General features: G+C 45.4%; 1 pseudogene; it reads left to right on the top strand.

Moving 5' to 3' along the window:
- The first annotated feature begins 1469 nt into the window (after positions 1 to 1469).
- Positions 1470 to 25727, top strand: LOC148034365 (uncharacterized; annotated as a pseudogene).
- The last annotated feature ends 426 nt before the right edge of the window (positions 25728 to 26153 follow it).

Raw genomic sequence — 26153 nt, forward strand, 5'->3', positions numbered from 1 at the left:
GCCATAAATCCTCATAACCTATTGGCTGCTCCATATATACTTCTTCTTGCAATTCACCATGCAAGAAGGCATTCTTAACATCCATTTTCTGCAAACTCCAACCTTCGGTTGCTAAATAGGCAATCACGCATCTAAAAATTGCCATCCTAGCAACTGGACTAAATATCTCTTCATAATCTATGCCATATGTTTGAGCATAGCCTTTTGGAACCAGCCTAGCCTTATACCTACTAACAGCCAATAGCTTTGCTTTGTAAACCCACTTACAACCAATAGCTTTCTTACCCTTAGACAAGGGTACCAAATCCCAAGTCTTATTGGCTTCTAATGCAGCCATCTCCTTATCCATTGCTGCATCCCAATGAGCATGACCAACAACATCCTCAAAACAAGTGTGCTCAACATCCTCAACTGGTTTCACCATAAAAGCATAATGGTGAGTTGCATAACTGACAACACCTAGAACCAATGCGTAATATTGCAAAAAAATTTAGCAAAATTGTACACCATTGGCACATTGTTACCAACTTTTTACATTAAGTGATGCAGATGCGATGTTCATTGTTGCTGTTTTTGGAGGCCGTGTCTCTATTGTCTAGACAGGAGATGTCGATACAAGGAAACTTTTGTACGGAAGAAAGGTGGTGCTATGTATAAAATCTGATAGATTTCCTTAGTGAATCCCAACCATGACCAATCAAAATTTTCCCATAGGGAATTATTATCACCTAGAGAAGATAAGATATTGTATTCTCTCCCATGATTCCCCTCTTTCCAATACCAAATTTGATTTTACTACGCAATGCAAAGCACAGTTCTTGTGGGGGCACTTTCAGTGTCAGTAGATTGGTTGCGTGACATTGAGTTCTTCAACAATGTGCTAGCAATCTTTGAAGCTCTCCAAAGAAGTATGGAGCCACTTGAAGATGTGATATTACTTGCGCTTGTTAGGCTATTTTTCTATTCACTGATTGGACTTCAGTTCTTTGGGTCATAAACTATTCTAGCGAGCATTCTAAAAGATGTGGTACTTGAAAAGGACAAGAAATTGACATGGAGGGAAAGATTTAAAATCAAATCTGAACAAATGAGGATGAACTATCAATCTAAGGTTAATACTATGTTTTATGTAGAAAAGATTTTGGGCAATGCTGCATCAATCGATACAAGAACCATAATAATGGTTTTATTAAGCTCTAATTAAGGGAAGGGGAAAGGGAAGTATCAACTTACAATGTTGGAATTATTCATCCCCCAAGTTATAATGTTACCAGATGGGAGCCGACTAGATCCAAGGAAGAGGATAAAGGATTGTTTTCAAGATGGATCCAAAAGTTGTTATAGAGTGCTCAAGTGATCCTACATCTTTCACCCTGAACTACAAGAGCAACGATTTGGATGCAAGAAACCATGCAGTTGATTTCAATGGTGAGAATTATCCTTGTTTGACTGAGATGTATTAAAGAAAAATGGATTCAGATGGTGCAAAGAGAGTTCTGGACATGATTGATTGGTCATCTTATGGTATTAAAGATGGACCAGATGCAAAAGCAGTGCTGAGTCCGTATGTTGGATTTTTCCAAGCATTACTTATTTGGTATAGTTGCCAAGGAAAAGAGTTAGAAGAAAAGGAATTTGGATTGCTGAATGAGAATCAATTTCTCTAGATTTTTTAGTCAACCAGAAACAAAATTGATGAAAACTATTTAGTGCAAATATTTTGGAGCTTGATAAAAAGAAAGGGGGAAAGGAAATGAATTGGATAAAAATTTGAAAATTAGAAAAAGAATGTAGTGGGAGCTCACACTCAACTGCCAAGACCCATGGACCGCTTATTGCTTCAAGCATTTCAAGCGAGCTCTAATGGCTATCTCTCACCTAGCCGACACGCCGCCGATCCTATGAGTGTAGTGATCTTACCTTGATGCCGATACGAGTTGCCTCCTCTTGCACACACTCCAGTAGCTCCACAATCCTAGATACAAGCTCAAGCATCATCAAGCCTCCTCCATCTCCAAGCTCCATCCCCCATAGCCGCGCACGCGAGAAAAGAGAAGAGAAGAGAAGAAGAGAAGAGGAGATGGTGAAGAGCTTCACCCTCTTGATCCCTCACTCCCACACACTCCCTTCCTCACACTCTCACACTCCCTCTCTTAAGAGCACACGTAAGCAAGAAGATGAGGAGAAGAGAAGAAGAAGAGAGATCTTGTTAGCCACACACCAAAGAATGAGCTCTCATTCACTTTTTGAACTTTATATATACAAACCCTAAAATCCCATGGGCACCCATCCCTTTTTTACATGACCGGCCATTGTGGCAAGGTCCTTTTTCCATTTCCCTCTTCTAGCCTTATGCCTCTAGCCTACACCTATCTAGTATTTTACAATTGGCATAGGAGGGAGCTTGGAGCTCTTTTACAAGATTTTTCCAAGTCTTTTGAGGCGCCTTTCATTTAAAATTGTGTTTTTTGCCCCGGCTTAGTTTTGGAGATCGCCTGCTTGTCTTTGCTATTTTTCCATGTTTTTTTTGCTTTTTCCTTCCTTTTTCCGCCATCTCGACTTGGGATTAACATTACCCCCTCCTAGACGGGTGCCAGTCCCATGGCACTTCTGTGTTGTTGTAGGTTGGCAGGCAATTGTCCAAGTAGTGTAAAGGTGAGGGCCACTAGGAGACTCAGGTGCTTGTGGAAGCTGTGAAATGATTTTTGTCAGAGAAGACAAATGGGTATTGTGTGGTTGACGGGGGCCTCCGAAGTTGGTGGTTCATTGCTTTTTGTGATGCCTGAAAGGATAAGGTGCGGTGCTATTTCTAAGGGGAGTACCTACCTCATTGTGTTAGTGCATTGTGCTCGTGCTAGTGGAATGGGGAGTTGGGTCTAACCGCAGGCAAGCTTGGGTGATGTCCCACACTTGAGGATCCCATTTTGGCCAAGAGAGGTGCAGTGCAAGTGGCTTAGGGTGACAGGTCTAAGCATAGGTGAGTGTTACCTCCCTAGGTATGTCCTGCCGCTGATGTGCCCTAAGTGTGAAGTGGGGGAGCAAAAGGGCTAAGGGGTTGGGAGTGGAGCCGGCCAACTGAAGCTATCGGGCACGCCTAACTTGAGAACCCCTAGGTGCAGTGATCATGCTTTATGTGGTGGTAAGTGCTTCTATAGGTGGGCTATGTTTTCTAGTCCGTGGAGAGAGTTTTTCGTGCTTCTCCTTTCATATTCTCTTTTTTTTCTTTTTTCTTAAAAAAAAAAGTTACAGTAGTGGAATGACAGCTAGGGCCTAATTCTCTTCATCTGAATGAGGAGGGAAAAGGGGTCAGATGGATTTGCTCAAAAATTGGTAGCTTTGCATGTATCCTTTCAGATTCATGCGGACGTGGAGAGAGGTGGTGGTGAGGAAAGGGTGATTGCACCTAGTAAACTGGCTGTCATTCATGTCTTCTAGGAGGGCTAGGAAAAAGGAGGGGAGGAGGCTAGCCCTCATCATAAGACGAGCCATGGTGCAGCTATTAATGGCATTAGGGTCAAAGAAGAGGGGAGGCAGGCTGCTCTCTTGTGGAGTCAGGTCCTGCTTAAGTAATAGATTAAGTAATCTAAGGTAGTTACAAAATCCGGGTCGGGACATGAGGAAAAATCTGCGAGGAAGCGCGTCATAGAGTCATCTAGGCTTTCCAGGTTAAAGAGGAGGGCATGTTCAAAGGATACTACATTGGAGTTATAGATAATGGGAAAGTCGTAACGCCCGTGGAGGGTGGCATCAAAATCCATGCCTACCCTTCGAGGGTATGCCATGTATGTGGGGTTGTTTCTCTCAAAGGGCAGCGTGTTACAAAATGCCATCCATGCGAGCATACTAATGTCGCATACGCGCCTCCTCCACAGGGGTTGGCTTTTATAGCTCGGTACCGTGTGTGGAACTTCAAAAACTTTGTTTTGCAAGTAGTCGGCCTCTTCAGTTCCCCAAGAGGTGGGGGTCTTCTGTCTCTCTTCTAGCCACTTTTGCCCCAGTCGACCACAAATTGCAATCACCTCCTCCATCACCTTTAGCGGAAAGACCCTCTGCAGGCTGTTGGGCAGGAGAAAGCTAAAGGTGAATGGATCCTTTTCTTTTTCTAGTCCCTCCCAAACCACTAGCTCTGCGTAGAATCTAGCTGGGATGTCATCAGGGCAAGGTGGGAGGGGTGTGGATGGCTGCACTACTAGCTTGGCCCTTAACTGCTTCCTGGCTTCTTCGGCTAGCTTCCTGCATCTCTCTTTAAGTGCGGCTTGTCTCTCTACAGATGGGTCCTCTTGTTGTTGCTCTTGAGACTGTGGCGAGGGGGGTTGTGGGATCACATCCTCTCTGAATCTGCCCATGTCAAATTCAAGTTCTGCTTCCTCCCCCTGCCGGTCTCCCTGTGGTGCTCTCTCTTCAAATCCTATGGCATCCACTTCCTCGGGGGTTAGGCCGGCCAGCAGTAGGTATTTCCTTTGCTCTTCCAGGCTCAGTCTAACCTTCATAGGTTGGGGTGGCATTTGCAGTCCTACATGCAGGGCTCTGTGTGCAATGTTAAGCTTCTTTTGTGCCACCTCCAATGATTCTCCATCCTCTGGGCGGGTGGTGTCCATGATTGCGTTAAGGAAGGCCTTCTGTTGGGCATCGAAGGCCACCTAGGCACTTCTGCCTTGCTCTCTGCGAAGATCTTCTCCTTTTCCACCAGAGAAAGGCACCTTGCCAGTGTCTTCACCCTTCTTTCATTCTACGTAGCCCACTCCTCTGCCCTCTTGTTCATCTCTTCTAGGCTCTCTCCTTGCCTTAGGACCAGGGTTGTGAGCCTTTGTTCTTGGTCTTTCCATTCTTTGACCAGTTTTTCCTGTTCTTCTTTTTTGGAGTTCAACTAATCGGTCAGGGACTCGATCTCGTTCTGCTACTGCTCCATGTTCTATTTTCTTTCCTCATCCCTGACATTGAGCTCAGCCATAAGTGCTTCGACTCTGGCAATTTTTGCAATGAGCTCCTCATATTGCATGATCAGGAGCTTGTGTTCTCTCTGCATTTTCACAAGTTCCTGTGTTTCATTGTCTAGTAGCTGCCTCCAGTGCTCTTCCCTATCGTCCCTAGCCTTCACTTCTTGCTTGAGATCTGATATCTCCCTTTGCTGCATGGCTATCATTCTAGTTTTGTCGAGTTGGAAGGCAGCTACCGACTCCTTTTCAGCCGCCAACTCAGCCACAACTATCTTTCGTTCCTTCTTATCTTTCTCCAATTGGGAGAGTAGCTCGGTGACGTACTCGTCGTAGTTAGCTGATGGCATCATTGTTGTGTGGGTTGGTGATGTCCAAGCTTCCACCTTCTTCCATTTGGGGTCTTGCCTTGATTCTAGATCAGTGGCTGGCCTCTTTTGCCCTGTGGCCGTAGTTTTGGTGCTTTGTCCCTGGCCCATTTCCTTGTTGATGAAGTACTACATCCATGCCACGAAATTTGAAACATCAGCACTGGTCGGGATGCTGGGGGTGATGGTGGTTGGTTCGGTGGGAGGCACCATGAGGGGAGGAATCGGGTGAATTGGGCCTTTGCCCTTGCCCTCAATGACAACGAGCGGCACGATTTCTGGTGCCTGTGTGCTAGAACCCGGCTCTCCTTCTCTTTGTGGGCTTAGATTCCCCAATTCATCTGCCTTGCTTTGTTGTTCGATAGACCGGTGTTGGTGCGCAGATCGGACGCAGAATGCTCACGTGGTGAATCCCGGAAGGTCCCCAAGAACAATGAACTCTACCTTTTTGCACAAAAAACAATGTAAAAGCATGCACGACAAGAGGCAAGAGACCAATTGGGTTCAATCTTGGGTATGATGCCAGGAGGCATATTCCACGGTAGATTCCGTGCCATGGTGGATTCTGTGAGGTTTTACGGTGGATTCCGTAAACTTAGGTGACTGGGGCTTATACGCAAAGAGGATTCTTTGTGCGAGAAGTTGATGGGGACGCCTGTCCTTTTCGGGCGTTTCATTAATTTAGTGTGTACATGGGTGATTCCATAGCGGGTGATTCCGCAAAATGCATATTAAATTAATAAACGTTTATGAGTTTAGAGTGTGCACTCGTAATAAATTAAGGTTAGGATTTATTTCTAACCAGTTGATTTATTTATGTAGCTGAAGACTGCTAGGTATTCACTTTTGTCGGTTTAATTGTATTATTTTACTAACGATTGTGAATGCTTCAGTTGATGTGTAGAGATAGCAGCAGTGGTGGAGGAAAGCATTGGAGTCTAGCGAGTATTTGACCTTTGGATTATATTTTGATAAGCGCCACGCCTATATTTTGTTATGTCTATAGAGACATCGATTATTGATTATTATTTTGTATGCGCCTATGCGCACGGATATGTTATTTCTATTTTGGACATTGAGATTGGGCGTGCCAGACTCTATGGGCACCGTCCATTAGCTTTATTTTCCTATTTTTGTAGAAAGCAAACTCAAAAGCTAAAAGCTTGTCATATTTTTATAAATTGGGCTATTATTGAGCATGAAGATGGAAATATACATAAAATACATGCTTTGTGAAGCGCTCACACAAGGCATGGGGGAGATTGAACCCAATTGGTCTCTTGCCTCTTGTCGTGCATGCTTTTACATTGTTTTTTGTGCAAAAAGGTAGAGTTCGTTGTTCTTGGGGACCTTCCGGGATTCACCACGTAAGCATTCTGCGTCCGATCTGCGCACCAGGTATGTAGCCTTAGCCAGGTCTTCCTCCTCCTTTCTTCTTAGCTCCTCGTCCTCCTCTGCGGCTTTTCTTGGCCTTTCCGCTTCTGTTTTTTGGCATTCTTCCTCCTTTGTGTCTTTTTCTTTCTTTTCCTTCTTTTTCCTCTCTTCAGCCTCCTGTTTTGACGCCTTCTTTGCCTTCTGTAGTTCATCATTTTCCTTTTCTTCTTCCTGTTTCTTCTTCTTCTCCTCTCCTTGGCCTTCTTGAGGGATTCTTTTTTGGCCCTTTCCAAGTGCTCTTTCTCCTTCTTGCGGCCTTCGTCATGCTTTTTCTTCCTTGGGGCTGTTTTCTTCTTTGGTTTCTTGGTCGTCCTCTTGCTTTTCTGTTCTTCCCCTTCTTCTTCGGTCTCAGTCCTATCGTTGGACCTCTCCTGGTACTGATGTGAGGGGGTGACCTGTCAGGCGTTTTTCCTTCCCCATCTTCTGCATCATGCATCTCTTTCATGGCCTCCTGGATGAGCGCTGTTAAGATGCTTCCATAGGTGATGAACGGGGCCTTCTTTCTTTTTGTGGCCTTAGATGCTGGAGACTCTCCTCCTGTGGGCATGCTTCCTAAAGCTAGCGCTTTAGCCACCTGGTCGATGGTTTTGCACACATAGCCGTTCCAATCAACTTCATGTAGGGTATGAGCCACCACATTCTCCTGTACCAGCACACTGATTCGGTGCATCAATGCGTTGTAGAGCTGGCTGGAAAAGAGTGCGTGTATCAGTTTTGCCTGCAATCTGGTTTCTGCATCAGGGATATCTTGGATGTTGATGCCATCGTTTGTTAGCACATCCTCCTTTCTCATCCCCAACATGGCGTACACATCTCTCTTCTGCTTCTTTTCTGTTTTCAGTTCTAGTCCTAGCGCCTTTTCCACCAAGGCAGAGGTTAAGCAAACCAACACTTGCTTGGAATTTTGTCCCCTTCCTATTGTGATGGTACCGCATTCGTTGTCGGGGTCGTAAGACCTGAGAAATTCCACGCAGCTTGTGTAGTCGAATTCTTGTGCGAATCTTTCCAGGTACTTGGTGAAGTTGTAGTTTTCAACGACCCTCCTAGCCACCTCTTTCTTGGCCACTAATCCTTCTATGTTATGAATAGTTCAAAATTTTAGTTGGTTGTAGGTGTAGCTCTCCAGGGTGATGCTGTACTACGCTCTTTCCTCTTCCGTGAATGGAAGCCGGTGGGCACGGTCTTGTTGCGACATTTTTCATTCCTGTCATAAACTGTAATTTTCATTAGTGCTTTCCACATAGTAATTTGCTGATTGCTGAAAAAGAAAAACTTTATGATTTTTGAATGAATTCATCAAGAACCATTGTAGATTTTCCTTTTTAGCCTTTGACTTTTTGCCCTTTACTTCAAAGTTTCCATGCCCTTTTTCCTACCCTATCCGTTTTTCATAATATATGTTTATGTGTTTCACTAATTTTGATTTGATTGGCCTGATTTGATTCACCTCACCCCCTCCCCTTCCAGCTTGAGAAGAATCCTTCCTAGGATTTAGGGTCAGAAGGGCAAGGGCGTTTGGCATGTTGGCATAGGAGTTACTTGTGAAGGAGCCAATCATAGAATTGGGGGTTGTATTCTAAGTGAGCTTCGCGGTCCAGATCAGAGGGTTGAATCCCCACTTGCGTGATGTATGTGAGGACATCTGTTAGGAAGTCACCAGAGTTGACACAGCTAGCAATGTGTAACTCTTCCTCAGTCAACAAGCAGTCGAGCTAGGGGTGTCCTTTGATGTGTTCTTCCATGGGTCGGCCCCAAAGAGTGGTTAACACTCTATACGAGGTTGGCACAACATATATGGGGTCGTATTCCGCTATTTTGATAGCGCGGCGCTGCTCAGCATTGGTCATTATGCAGTATCCTTCAACTTTCCATTGCAGCCTAAGAGTGTACCAATGTCTCAAGAACGGGGAGTCAGTATCAACGAGCTTTGATAACACTGTGATTTCTTGATCAGTGATAGCAGAAGTGGTTCGCTAATCGTATGACGTGATGAGGTGCTATTTGATGGCTTGCTCCTTGGAGATCTCGCTGTTGAGCAATTCAGCAGAAGCGAAGTTAGAGGCTTTTGCGAATGTGAATTCAAAGGTCTCCCAGGAGCATGGCATTGTTTGAACTTCAGTTGCAAAGGGTTTCTCCAATAGTCCTAAGTCCAAGCGGTCGTAGCTTAGTGCTAGCGATGTGAAGGTGGTGTCTAGTCATTTGATGCATTCCACCACGTCATCCTCGGTGTCCTCAGCGAGGTCAGCGGCTGGCGCTAAAAAGGATTTGCATTCATAGGAGGGCTTAAGGCCGACGGGTGGTCGAGGTTTGCTAGAACTAGATCCTGTGACAACGAAGAGTTGCGGTTGGGAGTGTTCTTGAGTTTGCGGTGGGGCTGCTTGGATTATGGGTGGATTAGGAGTAGCCACGACGGATGGACTGCTGCATTCAGGGTGGATTTGGGGATTCGGGTTGACTCAGTCGGGTGATGACTCATGTGACGAAGTCTGTTGTTTGGGCCGATAGGCTTGTGTGACTTTCTTGGGTTTAGACATGGATGAGCCGGATGGCTGTGGTTTTGGAGAGCACTGCGGCGTATGGTTTGGAGGGTTTATGGGACTTGGGTTGATCAAGCTTGAGGGCGGAATATGAGTAGTGCCTTTGGCCATGTAGGCCTTAGGGATCCATAGCCAGGTGTTGCCCACGTAATAGTCTTGCGCATGCAAGAGGGTTTTAGGGACCCATCTTTGCTTGATCATGCAGCGCTTGCTATGACTGCATCTTGGTCTCCCAGGTTTAAAGTTTTTGGTTCTCTGAGGATAGGAGTGTCGATTCCTAGGTGGCGATTGCGGCTGCTTAGGCTGCCATTAAAATCTAGGCTGTTGGGCCTCAGGTTTTGCTGTTGTGGGCTGTGATTCATGAAATCTGGGAGGTAGTGGTCACACACTACCCCCTCCTTGGACTTGGTTATGGATATTTCTACCAGTGGCATTGTGGATAGTGATGAGATCGCGCAGCCCTTGCTGAAAGCTGTGACAATGAGAACGTTGTCTATTGCGAGGTGGATGCGCTGCGACTCATAATCAACATTGCAGTGAGACTGCTTTTTGAAAGTTCGCCCCAGCAGCGACTCCTTGCCTATGTTTTTAGCATTTGGCAACACGTAAAAAATCATTGGAAGAGTCTCAACTCGATACAAACGTCGGCTCTGCACTTGCCGAGAAGTGCATAGGGATGGGCCCCATATGGGCTTAATTTCGCATTAGTGGGTTGAAGTGGTGGTCTGCCAAGTTGAGTCCAATGATCATGAGTTAAGACATTGAAGTCTGCTCCCTCATCGATCAAAGTGATGAAAGCTCATGTTTGTTTTGCAGTGACCATGATATGGAGGTATGCGGGCTCTACAGCTTCCTCATTCTCATCATCAATCTCATGATTGTGGCCACTTGTATCTTGACAGGCGGTTCTAACATCGGAGGCTCGTGTAAAGGATGGGTGGGAGGGTAGTACTTCTTGACACGACTGCCATTGAAGAAGCCTATGCCCTCATCGTCTAAGGTCTCGAGCTCGACATTGCCTGTGTGGCTGATCACACGAACTTTGAAAGGTCCAAGACCTCTAAATTTTATTTTTTGCTTATGCCCCTTAACTGAGTAGAGGAGCACCAAGTCACCCTGTTCAAAATCGCACTGCTTGACATGCTTGCCAAACCAACTCTTGCGTCGGGACTTCTCACATATAAGCGCATGGGTGGCTAGAAGGCGAGTCTCTGAGAGGCGCTCGAGTCGACCAGGCATTGCGTCCATGCCTCCTTCCCTTCCCATCATTCTCAAAGTGCTATTCTTAGGCTAGGAACAAAGAATTCTAATGGTAGAACCGCTTTAGTTCCATAGGTCAGCCTGAAGGGGGTTTGACCGACAATAGTTTTATAAGCTGTGCGGTAAGCCCACAAAGCTACCATTGTTGTCCCAGTCGCTGCGTGAGGCCGAGACCACCTTGGTCAGGACATTGATAAGAATCTTATTCGTGGATTCTGCTTGACTGTTTGCCTAAGGGTAGTATGGCGAGGATTTGCGATGGATGATGAGAAAGGTGGATAGGAGATGCGCTATCACTTTGTTGATGAAGTGCATGCCTTGGTCACTGACCAGCTCGATGGGGCAGTCGAATTGCGAGATCACCTGCTCCCATAAGAACTTGGCAGTCGTCCTAGCGTCATTTTTTCATGTCGTTCTTGCCTCTGCCCATTTCATGAGGTAGTCCATGGCCACAATGATGTACTTGGCCTGTGAATACTGTGCCGCAAGACTGATGGGTCCTATGAAGTCAATTCCCCATTTTTTGAAGGGTTGTCGTGCAATAACTAGGGTCAATTCCATCTGATCCTTGCGAATTGAGATCTTTGTTCGTTGGCACTCGTCGCAATGCGTGACGAATCGCGCTGCATCGCGAAACAGTGTGGGCCACCACAGTTGAGATTGCAACACTTTTCATGCTGTCGTATCTCCGCTAAAGTGCCCTCCAGCAATGCCGTTGTGTGCATCTGAGAGCACATCGTGTATCTCATGCTCACATACGCATCTACGCAGCAATCTGTCTTGCCCCAGCCTATAGAGTTGGCCCGCGATCAGCTGATAGGGCTGGATCTTAAGGATTAATTGCCTAAGTCACAGGCCTTTTCTATCGGTCGATTAGATAATCCGTGTTCAAGCACTTGGACTTATGTCATCTGCCCAATAAGGCGTTAAATCAGCCTTGAATAAATCTCTCTCACTGGACAAGTTAAATAGATGGGCGTCGAGTAATTAGTCAACAATGCCTTGTCCAGCAGCTTCTCCCATGGGAATGTGTGACATATGGTCAGCCATGTAGTGCTGTTTTCCTTTTCGTACAACCACGGAGAAGTCGAATTCCAAGAGCAGAAGGAGCCATTGAGCTATGCATGCTGTAGCGCAAGGTTTGTTTACTAGATAGAGCAGGGCTTGATAGTCCACAAAAAAGGTAAAAGGTGTGGCCAATAGATAGTGCCGGAATTTCTTCACAGCAAACATCATGGCTAATCCTTCTCTTTCTGTCGTCGAGTAGTTCATTTCTTTCCTAGTGAGTTGTTTGCTAACAAAGCTCACTAGATAGTCTAAGTTGTGTTCGCCAGGTTGGCACAACACTGCCCCCACGTCAAACTTAGAGGCATCGATATGTACCTGGAAAGTAACGGTCCAATCTGGGGCTTGTAGAATTGGTGCTATGGTTAGATCCTTTTTCAACTCTTCATATGCTTGTTGGCATGCCTCGGTCCATTTGAAGACGATCAGCAGCTTGTACAAAGGTCTGGTGATCAATGCATAGTTCAGTACAAACCACCGATAGTACCCCGTATGGCCTAGGAAGCATTAAACTCCCTTGTAGTTGATTGGGGGTGGAAGGTCAACAATAACTTTGACTTTCAAAAAGTCAGTGGCAATGGCGTTCTTCGACACCACGTGCCCTAAGATGCATCCATGCTTTACCCAAAACTGGCACTTTAAGGGGTTCAAGGAGAGACGATATAAGCGACACCACTTAAAGACTACACGGAATTTTTCTAAGTGTTTGATCCAGGTCGAGTGGACACAGAGGTCATCGACAAAGACTTCCAACTCCTTGCAAAGCATGTCTTTAAAGATGGTGCACATGAGGTGTTGGAAGGTGGCAGGGGCACTAGTTAACGCGAAGGGCATGACTATGTAAGCAAAGATGCCCCACTTAGTGGCGAAGGCAATCTTGTGCCTATCCGCAGGATGCACTTGCACCTGATTGTACCTTGAGAAGCCATCCAAAAAACTGTAGGCTTCCTTGCGTGCCACTCTCTTAAGAATATGCTCGGTGTATGGCAATGGATAGTTGTTCCTCTTAGTAGCAGTGTTCACCTTCTTGTAATTGATGCACACTCGGATTTTTCCATTCTTCTTCATCACGATGACTATGGGCGATACCCAGTCTGTGTGTTCAATTTCGTAAATGAATCCCGCTCTCATCAACTTATCAATCTCCTCTTTGACAGCATGAGCGTGTTTTGGATTCATAGGGTAAGGTTGCTGCTTGACCGGCGTTGCATTTGGCATCATGGGTATGTTGTGAGTCACGACACTCGGATCTACCCCCTTAAGCTCTTCTAAGGACCAGACGAGCATGTCTATGTAATCTCGCAAGAGAGCGACAAGACTCGTTTCTTCTTCCTCAGTCAAGTTATCGGTAATGAAGACTGGTCAGGGTGTTTCCCCTTCTTGGGCTAGGTTCATCTCCTTGACCTTGGCTGGTCCCTCGATCGGTTCGCTCATTTTCCCTTGACGCTTGGCACCTAATAGAATTACTACACTATCCCCTTTTTTGAATTTCGTAAATTGTTTAGGGAGGTCCTGCGGTTTTTGCTGTTCTTCCGTTTGTGTGTCCTGGGTTGTTTTGCCTTTTTCTGCCTTAATCGTTTGCGCCTTAGGTGGACGGGTAGGTCCGCCTTGGTGCGTATGGCCGTGGGCACCCTAGGGATTTCTGGATCACTATCCGAACTAATCTTCGACTCAGAGTCGAACTCCTCATCGTCGCTAGAAGAGGTGGTCTCCCCTGGTGGGCGCAGTTCGGACGGCGACTCTGTCCTAAGCACTGATGTCGTTCCTGGTTGGGCTAGACTTGCTTGCTCAAGATCTATGGCCCCTACGTGTTCCAACCAAGCACGATCACATTCCATGTGCATGACTCCTCGCTCTATCCTGAAGATACTCTATTTCTGCGGCTTGGAGTCTGCTCGTATTTGCTCTATTTCTTGCCCTTCAGTGTCATATTCCACAGTGTCTACCTCACCCTCACTTTTGTCACTGAAGGATTGGCAGTCTTCATATTCGTCGTTAGATTTCTCTTTTTTAGACTGCTTGTCATCTCCTAGGACTTGGTATATCTCTTGTCGTTGGTCAGGAACTAGGGCCTAGTTATACATGAGGTTTAAGTCATGCACTCTAGTCCATTGCCAGTTGGATTCATCTAAGAGATCCTGGAGTGGTTTGAAGCTTGCAGCTGGATTGCCAGTTAGCTTGTACATTAAGTATTCTAGTATCTCTTGGAGTTCCCTTTTGTTGGTCGGGACTTGGAAGTTGACAGGCTTAGGTTTCCCACGAAGGGTTCCTGCCATCATGCAGACTGGTGCAGAGGGTGTGTCGTTAGACTTCCCAATTGTTTTGATGGCTTGCTCATACGCCTCGTGTTCAGAGAACGACAGGTCGATTGTAGCAAGGACGTGCATCCAATCCCGCTCGTCCTTTGGTCATGGGATATACTTGGTCATGTTGAGATATCGAGCTCCACTCGTGATATGCCAGGGTGACCGTTGTGCATTTATGTCACCGACGTGTCAATTGCAGGTGCGGTTGGTACACCGCCCATGAATAATAGCTACATGACAGCTATCCTTATCTACTCTAGTTTGTGGCTCAGTTAGTATGCCACCTTAGTTAGTTGAGTTTGGTTTGAGACCCATATATAGGGTTCTTCTATTTCTTTGTATGTGAGTTCTTTTGGCTTACACAACTAAGAAGAGGAAAACTGTTTTCAGCCTCCACCCTTGTGTGTATTCCCCCATTGTGCAACCAAGAAAGCTACAAGTGAGACTCCTTCATTCTCTCCCACAATCTTGACATGGTATCAGAGCCTTGTTCGTGGTAAGGAGCTCAAGAAAGCAAGCCAAGCTCGCGGTGTTTTGGTAAGAGGAGTAGTGTTGCTTTCATTCTTTCTATTTTGGGAGCAGATCTCTACAGGTAGCACAGCCGGAAATTGCAAGAGTGCATTGTCTCAGGTTGAGACACCCTTCGCGGTGAAGCAAGAGGACAGTATATGCTGCGGGAGTGGGCTTTAGCCCGTGGCGACCCTGTTTTTTTGATTTGAGGCCATTTCGGGGCCTGTTTTGGAGGCGGAAGTTTTCTGCACGCACTCAGGAAAATGCCCGATTTTATGCTGTGCAACCACTGTTCTACAGGTTGGTGAAAAGTTACTGTAGAAATTGCATCGTATGCCTGTGCGCAGAGACATTAGGAGTTATAGAATCATCCTTGTTGCCTGTTGATGCAAAATCGTCACTAGGAAGTGACTGTGTGGTCAAATACCACTTTTGTTAGTTTTGCAGATTTGCCTTTGTGAGGCTGAAGCTGTGTTCTTTGCAGTGACAGAATTTTTTGGAGTATTCTGTAATGGCGTCTGATTCTCTCTCATAGATTGTCACTGAAAAGCTTGACAAGAACAACTTCCAAGCATGGAAGTTTAGAATGACGAATTTCCTTATGGGAAAAGGATATTGGGAATTTGTTGCAGGAAATGAAGAAGAACCAGTTCTTCTTGATGTTCCCAATCAACAGCAAATGCAGGCATTTAAAGCATGGCATGAGAGAGCCAGGAAAGTTATGTATTGGCTGTCTATCAGCATTTCAGACTCTATGATTGTGCATATTCAGGATGCAAGTACGCCAAAGGAGGCATGGGATACTTTGTCAAAAATGTATAGCACAAATACGCAAGCCAAGAAAATGCAGCTCAAGCAAGAGTTGCATAATGTGCAAAGAGAAAATATGGGCATCAATGACTACCACATGAAGGTGAAGAAGATCGCAGATGCACTTGCTTCCATTGGGTCGCCAGTGGAAGATGATGATTTAGTTTCAGTGACCTTGAATGGTCTAGGAAAGGATTATGCACAGTTCCGAACATCCATTTCCGTCCGTGAAAGATTTCCTGATCTTGAGGAGTTGATTGCTCTTCTAATTTCTAAGGAGCAGAGAAATGGTGGTGCATCTTCTTCAGGAGGAACTTCAAAAGAAGTTGTCTTCTACTCAAATGCTGGAAGAGGTAGAGGCAGAGGTAGAGGAGGCCGATCTGGAGGCCGTGGTAGAAATCAGAATATGCAGCAAACTCAAGAAAACCAGTCCTATGGAGGAGGACGTAGTAACTCTAGAGGCAGGGGGAGCCAAAGAGGTCGTGGTGGATGGCAAAGAGGCCAAAATGCAAACAGCAATGTTGAATGCTACTACTATGGTAAAATGGGTCATATGGCTAAGGACTGCTATAAAAACCAGAATGACATCATGAATGGAAAATTGCAACAAGGGAATTATGCATCTTCTAGTAGACAGGGTGATGACAGAAATGAGCATTTGTTTATGGTGCAGCACATGAACAATTCTGTGACAAGTGTAGAAGAAAGCAATGATGTGTGGTATGTTGACTCAGGTGCATCAAACCACATGATAGGTCATGCAGAATGGATGGAGGATGCAAGGAAAATGGAAAAACCAGGATTTGTGGAGACTGGTGATGATACTGCACATCCTATTGTGCAGATTGGAAAAATTCCTTTGTCTATGCAGGATGGGAAAAAGAAATACCTGTCCGATGTATTTCATGTCCCGAATATAACCAAGAATTTGGTTTCTGTTGGTCAAATGGTTGAGCAGGGCTTGCAGGTCAGATTTAATTCTCATGGATGCTTTGTTGAGGATATGAAAAATAAAGGTCGCTTGATAGCAAAAGGAAAGAAGAAGGGCAGAATGTTTACGTTGGATGCAGATATGTCTGGATTGAGTGCAGCAATGTTTGCACATGGGACCGATGTAGTTGCAGACATTGATATCTGGCAAAAACTCATTGGTCATGTTAATGTACAGTGACTTAAATCAATGCAGGCCCAAAATATTGTTTAAAGATTGCCTAAATTCAAGGTTGCAGAAATACATAAGGTATGTGAAGCCTGTCAGTTTGGAAAACAGGCAAGGAAACCATTTCCTAGACATGTTTAAGAGAGTAAGAAGCCATTGGAATTTATCCACTCTGATGTGTGGACTACTAAAGCTGCATCTCTTGGAGGCTGTCATTATTTTGTCACTTTTATTGATGACTATAGCAGAAAAGTTTGGGTGTATTTTATGAAAAAGAAAAGTGAAGTTTTTGGGCATTTCAAAACTCTTAAAGCTATGGTTGAAAAAGAAACAGGCCTGCAAATAAAATGCCTAAGGTCAGATGGAGGGGGAGAGTACCTCTCAAATGAGTTTGCAAGGTTCCTGCAAGAGCATGGCATAAAGCAGCAATATTCATGTAGTCATACCCCATAGCAAAATGGAATTGCAGACAGGAAAAACAGGCATATTGGAGAGGTATCTCGTGCCATGCTCAACGAAAAAGACTTGCCAGATTTTTACTGGGCTGAGGCAGTTGCTACAACAGTCTACATAATGAACAAGACTCCCACTGCAGCAATACATGGGATGACTCCAGAGGAGAGGTATACTGGTATGAAACCAGATATTTCTCATTTGAAAATTTTTGGTTGCATTGCCTATGTTCATGTGCCAGATGAGTTGAGATCCAAGTTGGATCCAAAAGCTGAGAAGTGCATCTTTATTGGTTACTCTCTACAGCAGAAAGGGTATAGATGCTATAACCCTTCTACTCGTAAGTTTACAGTGAGCAAAGATGTTGTTTTTGATGAGATGAGTAGCTGGTATAAACCAGTAAATGTGATTGATGATGTAGATGCACAAAGTGGTAATGTTGCACAGAATTCACAGCAGCAGTCACAAAATATTAGTGGACCTGGAGCGTCCTCTAGCAGTGGTTCACATTCTTCGCCATGGACAGGCAGATTGAGATCAGGAGAATCTTCTCAAAGCAATGTAGATAGTGGTATGAAGGTATCACGAAAAGGAAAAGAGAAGGTAGATCAGCCCATGTTTGATGTGAATGCAGGTCACTCTTATGTGCATGGTGAATCTAGTGGCTCAGAACAGAGCATTGATGATGAGTTGGGTATTCCTTCTATTGTTACACCTGGAGTAAGGAAGACCAGGGATGTTTTGAGAGCATCTGGGAGTGAACCTACTTTGCGCAGGTCTACCAGAGCTAGGTATCCTATGGATAGGCTGAAATATGATGGATTTACAGCCATTCACTATGCCTATATGGTCAAAGTGATACAGGAACCAGAACCCACTTCTTTTGAGCAAGCCATGGGAAAAGAAAAATGGGAGAAAGCCATGGATGAAGAAATGGATGCCTTGGAAGCAAATGTTACATGGGAATTGGTACCTTTGCCTAAAGGTAAGAATATAATTGGCTGTAAGTGGGTTTATAAGGTGAAGCACAATGCAGATGGTTCTGTGAACAGATACAAGGCAAGATTAGTAGTCAAGGGGTATGCACAAACATATGGCATTGACTATGAAGAAACATTCAGTGAGGTTGCAAGGATGGCAACCGTAAGAGCAGTCATTGATATGGCTGCATCAAAGGAATGGTCTTTACATCAGATGGATGTAAAGAATGCCTTCTTGCATGGTGATTTGCAAGAAGAGGTCTATATGGAGCAGCCACCAGGTTATGTGCATGCTGTTCATCCTAAGTTTGTTTGCAGGTTGAAGAAAGCATTGTATGGCTTGAAGCAAGCACCTAGAGCATGGTCTGACAAGATAGGACAATATCTTGTCACTATTGGCTTTTAGATTTCCAAGGCAGACTTCTCACTTTATGTGAGAAAAACAGAGAAAGGTATTATGCTACTTGTCATTTATGTTGATGATTTGATTATGACAGGTGACAGTGATGAAGATATCCTTCATGTGAAAATGCTATTGAAGCAGAAGTTTGAGATGAAGGATTTGGGAGAGGTGCGTTATTTCTTGGGCATTGAGGTGATTAGATCACCAAGTGGGATACAGGTCTTGCAGAGGCAGTATGGATTGGACATGCTATCCAAATATGGGATGACAGGCTGTAAGCATATTTCAGTTCCTTTGGAGCAGAATGTGAAGCTGAGCGCAGATGCAGGTGAGCTTCTAGAAGACCCTACTATGTACAGACACATAGTAGGAAGCTTGATTTATATGACTATTACCAGGCCAGATTTGAGCTATGCTGTTGGATTGGTAAGTCAGTTTATGTAGGCTCCAAGGAAACCGCATTTGGATGTGGCTAGACACATACTCAGGTATGTGAAGTCCACATTGCAGTATGGACTACTTTATAAGACTAGGGTTCAGATACAGTTGCATGGATACACTGATGCTGATTGGGCTGGTAGTATTTCTAATAGACGATCTACCAGTGGATATGTGTTCTCTTTTGGGAGTGCTGCAGTCACTTGGAGCAGCAAGAAACAGCCTACAGTTGCCTTGTCGAGCACAGAGGCTGAGTACAGGGGCGTAGCAATGGCTGCATGTGAGGTAGCTTGGTTGCATAAGCTACTTTATGATATGCATCAGCCTACAGATGGGCCAGTTGTCATTTATTGTGACAACATGAGTAGTATATACACTTGGCAAATAACCCAGTCTATCATGCTAGAACAAAGCACATTGAGGTGCAATATCACTATGTGCGGGAGAGGGTTTTACTAGGTCTTATTGATCTAGTTTATGTCAGCACAGAGGATCAGGTAGCTGATATATTCACGAAGGCATTGGGCGCAGAGAAGCTACGCAAGTTTAGAGACCTGCTTGGTGTGCAGGAATTGGGATTGAGCTCGAGGGGTCATGTTGAGATATCGAGCTCCACTCGTGATATGCCAGGGTGACTGTTGTGCATTTATGTCACCGACGTGTCAGTTGCAGGTGCGGTTGGTACACCGCCCATGAATAATAGCTACATGACAGCTATCCTTATCTACTCTAGTTCGTGGCTCAGTTAGTATGCCACCTTAGTTAGTTGAGTTTGGTTTGAGACCCATATATAGGGTTCTTCTATTTCTTTGTATGTGAGTTCTTTTGGCTTACACAACTAAGAAGAGGAAAACTGTTTTCAGCCTCCACCCTTGTGTGTATTCCCCCATTGTGCAAGCAAGAAAGCTACAAGTGAGACTCCTTCATTCTCTCCCACAATCTTGACAGGTCAAGGGTCCATAGGACTTCTTGACCTAGGCGTTACCCTTGAGCACATCAGAGATGGCATCTAAGTCAACTGGTGAGGTCTTCCAAGTGTCCATCTCTATTCTCATAGCATCCATTCTATTGCCAAGGAAGATCAAGCCGTTACCCCAATATTTGATGACTCTAGCGTTGTGCATCCAGGGTCGGCCTAATAGGATATCGTAGTCCACTCCTTTCATGACTATAAAGTCCACAGAGAAATGGACACCTGCGATCTTCACTGGCCAGTTCTTAAGCACCCCGAATGGCTTGACTCTCATACCCTTTGCTAATGTGACATTAAACTTAGCAGTTTCGACATGCCGGTTTTCCCAAGTCTGAAGCACCGCGTGGCTAAGCACACTAACCCCAGCTCCCATGTCTACGATTCCCTTTCTCGTTGTATTGCCTAGGGCTAGAACCGGTAAGACCGCAAGCATCTCAGAATCTTACCAGAAGACATTGACGTGTAAGGATTTAGGCATAGAGTGCAACGTCAAACTTGGTATTTGCATCTCTGCATCATGGTCATGAGGGTTTGCCGTGACCTGCTCTCTTGACCCTTCAACCCACTGCTTAAGATCTTGCCATAGGGTGGGATGTTGCCTAAGCAGATCTCCCAGGCTAAGTGTTACAGGGGTAGTCACCAATGTTGTCAGGAGATCATTGGGTGCTCGTCTTTCTCCTAACCTAGATCGTCCTGACCAATGGCCGTGACTGATCTTCGGCCCTGTAGCATCAAGGCTTGGCTCTAGCGGCACTGCTTGTGGTGCAGTTCCTTCTCCCGACCTTGGTTGAGGAGGTGAGGTTGGTGTGCTTATGCTAGAGAGGTCATCGATTTCATCCTCTATGATGGGCTCAACGTCTTTTAGATGCTCTTGAGCCTCCTTCACCCATTCCTTCACTTTTGCTATGGCCTCTAACTTCGCTTCAGATGCGGGTATTTCCCTATCTTAGCACTTTCCTTTTTGGCCGTCTTAGGGGCTGAAGTCTCTGCCTCTACGCCACCAGAGACCTTCTTTCCAGTAGGCAGAGTTGTAGCGCTCTCCATTTTTAGTGTGATTTTAGCTTCTGACCTCTTTTTCTTCCGCATGTGACTTTTCTTCCTCATTGAAGCTGTGTCAAGGTTGCTAGGTCCTAGCAGCAATATGCCGGCCTGCTTTGTCTGGGCACGGGTCATGACCCATAATGGGATAGATGTCGCCTCCCCATTGAGATTCTCGACACCAAACAGCCCCAATGGGATGGATGGTACGTTGGCTGAGCTAGAAGACGGCCTTCGCTTTGGGCAATCGACGAAGAGATGAGTGATTTCGCACTCAGCACACCTTTGGTCAGCCTTGTCTCTGTTTTGCTGCTCCCTTTCAGGGCAGCGTGATGAGACATAACCTGGGTGACCACAAGTCCAACAGGTGATTGGATCCTATATTTTCCCTCCTAGGCCTCTACCTCGTCCTCTTCCTAACGCCATCACCAGCATGGGGCGATAATCCATGAGGACAACGTTGCCCTCATCGTCATGCAAGACATAAGGGCATATATAAGTTTCTTCCTCATTTGGTTCTTCCACATAGTGGACCGGAGCATCGCTCGGTGGATGGGTCACATAAGGACCAGGTGGTTTGGGTATGCCAGTAGGGTTTATGTCCATCCTAGGAATAGCTGGCCTAATGTTGTTAGGTGCAAGGAGGGCCAACGGGGCTCCCCTTCCGAAGAATGGCTGCGGCCTGTTCGCTAGGTAAGGCTGGCCGTAGGGTTGCGAGTATGGAAGTCTTCTTGGTAATCTACAATGCACGACATCATGACCAAACCTACCGCAGTTAGCACAAGGTCTTGACCTAGGGTCTTGACACTCGGCTGGCAAGTGGTTATTGCCACAGTACATGCATTGGACGTGTGGGCACGTTGGTCGTCTCAACATGTCTTGCAACCTGGCTAACTCTATCTTTACATCAGCCAAGTCTTGATTCGTCTCGGTGGCCTTCCCCTTATCTTGGGATGATGGGACTGATCGCTCACTAGAGGCTGACGCTCTCTGTGAGCTTCGCGAGTTGGCCTCTTCTAGGTTCGAGCTCCTGGAGCTCCGCTCCTTCAGCTGATCATCGACTCTGATGGCTTCCTCAAACACTCTAGCTAGCACGTCTCGTCGTAAGCTGGAATTGCCCACCAAGGCCTTATATAACTCCTCATCTCGAATTTCGTTGATGAATACAGTCAAAACTGCTCTTTCAGTCGGCCGCTCGCCCATAGGGATTCTCTTGAAGAGACTCCTCACGTGAGTTACGTAGTCGCGAATGTCCTCCTTCTCTTTCTGCTTGATGTTCATCAAGCGTACTAGCAGATTGTCGGAGTATCCAGGCTCGGCAAATCTCTTAATGAAGAGATCCTTGAGGCCACTGAAATTGGCTCGTTCTATGGCATCTAGGCTTGTATACCAAGTCCTTCCCTTGTCACCTAAGCAGAGCCCGAACGCTTGAGAGCGTTGAGTCAGGTCGTTGAGGCCGTCGGCTTCACAGACTTGCTTGAACTGCTCTACAAAGCTGTATGGATTGTCGTGGGGTTGGTATTTGTTGAGTTGCTTGGCAACAATAGGGATTTTAGACTGGCTCTTTGAGCCTTGGTTGGCTCCTAATCCTGCGAGTAGCGATGTCGCCAGTGCCGCAGCACTTTGCTCTACTGCCGTGTTATCTAGCAGCCGCTTCATGAGAAGCTCGCTCAATGTCAAGTCTCCTTCTAGGGCTCTCTCGTGATCTGTTCGATTTCTACCTACTAAGTTCAGCACTTGCTGTACCTCATGCAACTCCGTGCTTTGCCTTTGGCTCCTAGCCTACTGGTCCCTATTGTATTCGACTATGCTTTGCAAAGCCTTATGGGCTAGTTTCCTCTCTTCCTCTAGGTCTGCGATGATAGCATCAGTCGTCCTGCCGCAATGCTCGTACCGCACGTGTGCATCGTAGCTGCTGACCAGCTCTGCTGAATAGCCTGCGGGAAGACTTTCAAGTCGAGTTCCTCATTAGACCTATGGTTTGAGCCTTCTTTTGCCATAGTCATGATGTCGTGCTCTGCCAAGCTATCAATCAGGTTGAATAGATTTGTCAAATCCATGTCGTTGATGCCACCTACTTGGTCCTACTTTGCGCGTTGATGGTTTGTCTACGTCTTGGGTCCTCTCCTACTGGTGGGTTCCTTGAGTGGTTTATTTGAGTGAGTTCCTTCAGTTATTGAATACAATCCTCAATTTATGGTCACTTACTGTGCGTGTCGCTTCTCATGCACTTGTGCTCAATCAGGCTTTCAATTTCCTTAAGCACATTCAAGTGTAGAAATTCAAGGTGAGTGCAACAAATAATCTCAAAGCATCTTATGCACTCTTTCTTTGTTTCGGTCCTGATAGGCTTGTTGGTCAATTTCATGGCTGCCTTGACAGGGTTCAGGGTTTTTCTAATATGTTGCCTCATTAGTTTTTGGCCAATTTGGTTTTAACTGCTCAACGCTTTGCGTCTAGGTCTCTGGGTCTCGCTGCTGCCTACTTCAAGTTGCTAAGCGGCCGCTCCCTACGATTTCGTCTATTCCGTGAGCCAAAATCAAGTTCTGAGCGGGCTTTCGACAGTTTGCACTGCTGAGCTCTAGCTGGGTCATGTCAAATTTATGAGAATTTGATAAAAATTTTCACTCGGTGCAACTAGTCCGAATTGTAGGGTCCGAGTGGGTCACTCGGACGGGCCGAGGTATATGGGCCGAGGGCCGAATTCGTCACTTGGACAAGCCGAATGATCAACTCGGATGAGGTCTCTCGGACGGGCCGAGGCACTTGGGTCGAGGGCTGAACATGACACATGGCCGAGGGCCGAATCCTATGGCTCCGACGGGCCGAGGGCCGAATTAGTCGTTGGTCCGAATGGTTGACTCGGACGAGCCGAATAGGTCTCGGCCAAGTGGGCCGACTGAGAAAGGGCCAAGGGCCGATTCTGGGACTCGGCCCAAAAGAGTCTGCTCGGACGGGCCAATCGCGGCGCGACGTTGACAGCGAGAGTTCAATTTCGCTCGATTCTTGCAATTCAATCAATCATAGCAAGCATAAACCTCCATATCCTATCTAGGGGAATAGGGAAAGGGATTCGTATATCTAAATAGAGCGGTAGGCTCGTCGATGGTGCGATCGGATCGAATGTGCGATGTCTCTCTCTCTCTCTCTCTCTCTCTCACTTAATTGATCACAAATGAGCTCTACCTTGGCCTCTTGGCTCTTATACCCCTTTCCGAGTATAGTGTTGATGCCCCCAATCACTCACTTGCCAATCTTAAGCATCACAAGCAAGCTTTTTACCATTTTTTGCACGATTTTTGCCCTGTTTTGCAACAGTAAACCCTACCCTTCTCTAGGTGTGATTTCCTAATCCTAACCCATGCTAAATGCAACAAAAATCGAAAGCAAAAGACTCAAATAATTTCTCCAAGTTTTCCAATCATCAAACAAACAAAATATCCCAAAATACTTACTTGTTTTGAAGATAAAAAACACCCAAACTTCCTACTATCTCAAGCTTCGTTTCGAGGATGAATCCCTTACTTCGATTCTCGATATGAGGCACGCAAGTGCTCAAGCTTGAATCCATTTGTCCCAGCAACAACGGAACCAAAATGTAGTGGGATCTCACACTCAACCGCCAAGACCCACGGACCGCTTATTGCTTCAAGTGTTTCAAGCGAGCTCTAATGGCTATCTCTCACCTAGCCAACACACCGCCGATCCTATGAGTGTAATGAGCTTACCTTGATGCCATACGAGTTGCCTCCTCTTGCACACACTCCGGTAGCTCCACGATCCTAGATGCGAGCTCAAGCATCCTCAAGCCTCCTCCATCTCCAAGCTCCATCCTCCATAGCCGCGCACGTGAGAAAAGAGAAGAGAAGAGGAGATGGTGAAGAGCTTCACCCTCTTGATCCCTCACTCCCACACACTCACTCTCTCACACTCTCACACTCCCTCTCTCAAGAGCACACGTAAGCAAGAAGATGAGGAGAAGAGAAGAAGAAGAGAGTTCTTGTTAGCCACACACCAAAGAATGAGCTCTCATTCACTTTTTGAACTTTATATATACAAACCCTAAAATCCCATGGGCACCCATTCCTTTTTTACATGACCAGCCATTGTGGCAAGGTCCTTTTTCCATTTCCCTCTTCTAGCCTTATGCCTCTAGCCTACACCCGTCTAGTATTTTACAATTGGCATAGGAGGGAGTCTGGTTCTCTTTTACAAGATTTTTTCAAGTTTTTTGAGGCGCCTTTCATTTAAAATTGTGTTTTTTGTCCTGCCTTAGTTTTGGAGATCGCCTGCGTGTCTTTGCTCTTTTTCCATGTTTTTTCTGCTTTTTCCTTCATTTTTCCGCCATCTCGACTTGGGGTTAACAAAGAATGAGGCCATTGCATGATGTCAAGAGGAAGAAGGCGAACATGTCATGTTTTTTTAAAGACAATCTTCTTTAGAGGAAATGCTTTCAAGCAATGATCTATCTCGATTATTTTGCTAAAGCCAATGCATGATTGTTATAATAGATTTGGAGTGGTGAGCTCGTTGATCACATACCACATGAGCATGGAGTTGCTAACTACAAAAATGGAGACACATTCGAAGGTACATATGACACGGGAAAGAAGCAAGGGTATGGTGTCTATAAGTTTGCAAATGGGGCAGTTCATGATGGACAATATAGTAGCAATCTTAAGGAAGGTCTTGGAGTACAAAAATATCCCAAAAATGGCTCATATGATGGATCTTGGAAAGCTGGTAAAAAAAGGGCTATGGGATTTATACATATGCGAATGGTGATATGTATCAAGGTGATTGGTTTGATAATAAAAGACATGGTGTGGGTACGTATCATTTCAAAGAAAGTATGAGCCAGTATTGTGGAACTTGGGCTCTTGGAAATTTTGATCATGGGAAATGGGTACTCAGAGATGGAAACTCTTATGAAGGCCAATTCATATCAAACAAACCACAAGGTCTTGGCAAGTTCAAGTTCTTTAAGACTAATATTGTCTTAGATGGAGAATATGCAAATGAAAAGTGGAGATCAAGGGATCTAATCTCATTGCCATAATTGTGCACTTTGTATAAGCAATGGAATGTGAGAATTTTTTGATAAGGTCATTAGAAGAGTTGGTTATTTCCACGGAATCGTTGTTTCTGGACGAGAAGATGAAGACCAGTAATAGGTAGAGGGCCTCGAGGCTAGCTGATATTATTGCAAAATCATTAGGAAAGTTGAAAGAGGAAATTATGAGTGCAGTGCAAACACCCTTGAAAGAAATTTATTCGATAACCACACAGTCTTCTAGTGCACAACAATCCCCGAGTAGCTCAACTCCAAATCCACCTAGATCCAATATCTGGTGTGGTAAGTGTCATGGGTATGGCCATGTGGCTACAGAGTGTTTGACGCCTTCAAGACTAATGCCTGACCATCCATCCTTCTATACTTTTTGCCTTAAGATAGGGCATTTAGAGACAAATTGTTGGCATATGA

The sequence above is a fragment of the Lygodium microphyllum genome, chromosome 6, assembly GCF_053477565.2.
Source record: "Lygodium microphyllum isolate KBCC chromosome 6, Lygodium_microphyllum_v1.1.10, whole genome shotgun sequence".
In the NCBI taxonomy this organism is placed as follows: domain Eukaryota; kingdom Viridiplantae; phylum Streptophyta; class Polypodiopsida; order Schizaeales; family Lygodiaceae; genus Lygodium; species Lygodium microphyllum.